A 1,416-nucleotide genomic window follows, 5' to 3' on the forward strand; every position below is an offset into this window, starting at 1 on the left:
CAATCTACTTCCCTAAGGATATACCACCTTGGAAACCCAAAAGGGGTCTCTATGAGTCAGAATGAACTCAATGGCAGTGAGTTTGCTTTTTAAAATACACATACAAAGGTGATCCCATGGATTTTGGAAATTATGGAACAATATCATTAACTATATCACACGCAAGTAAAATTTTGCTGAAGATAATTCAAAAATGGTTGCATCACTATATTGACAGTGAAATTCCAGAAATACAAGCTGGATTCAGAATAGGAAGTAGAATGGGGATATCATTGCTGATGTCAGATGGATCCTAGCTGAAAGCAAAGAATAAAAAGATATTTACTTGTGTTTTATTGATTATGCAAAAGCATTTGATTGTGTGGATCATAACAAATTATGTACAACATTGAGAAGAATGGGAATTCCAGAACACTTAATTGTGCTCATGAGGAACCTATACATAGACCAGGAGGTGTTGTTAGAACAGAATAAGGGTACACTGCATGGTTTAAAAAAAGAATGGAGTGTGTCAGGGTTGTACCCATTCATCACATTTGTTCATTCTGTGTGCTGAGTAAATAATCCAACAAGCTGGACTATATGAAGAAGAACGTGGCATCAGGATTAGAGGAAGACTCATTAACAACCTACGACACCCAGGCGACACACCTTTGCTAGCTGAAGGTGAGGATGACTTGAAGCTCTTACTGATGAAGATTAAAGACTACAGTCTGCAGTATGGATTACACCTCAATATAAAGAAAACAAAAATCCTCAGAACTGGACCAATAAGCAGCAGCATGATAAATGGAGAAAATATTGAAGTTGTCAGACTTCATATTACATGGTTCTATAATCAACATCAATGTAATCAGCAGTCAAGAAATCAGATGATGTATTGCACTGGGCAAATTGACTGCAAAAGACCTCTTTCAAGTGCTGAAGAGCAAAGATATCTCCTTGAAGACTAAGCTGTGGCTAACCCAAGCCATGGCATTTTCAATCACCTCATATGCATGTGAGAGCTGGACATTGAATAAGGAAGACTGAAGAAGAGTTGATGCTTTTGAATTGTGGTGCTGGTGAAGAATACTGAGAGAACCATGGACTGCTAAAAGAACTAACAATCTGTCCTGGAAGAAGTGCAGATGAATGCTCCTTGGAAGTAAGAATGGCCAGACTTTGTCTCACCTACTTTGGACATGTTGTCAGAAGGAACTATTCCCTGGAGAAGGATATTGTGCTTGATAAAGTGGAGGTCTGACAAAAAGAGGAAGGCTGTCAATGAGGTCGATTGACACAGTGGCTGCAATGATGAGCTCAGGTATAGCAAGCATAGTGAGGCTGGCACAGGACAAGGCAGTGTTTCGTTCTGTTGCGCATAGGGTTGTTATGAGTTGGAGGTGACTTGATGGTGCCTAACAACAACTATAT

This window comes from Orycteropus afer, unplaced genomic scaffold (assembly GCF_000298275.1).
Source record: "Orycteropus afer afer isolate SDZICR_OR568_19922 unplaced genomic scaffold, OryAfe1.0 scaffold00152, whole genome shotgun sequence".
Taxonomy (NCBI): Eukaryota; Metazoa; Chordata; class Mammalia; order Tubulidentata; family Orycteropodidae; genus Orycteropus; species Orycteropus afer.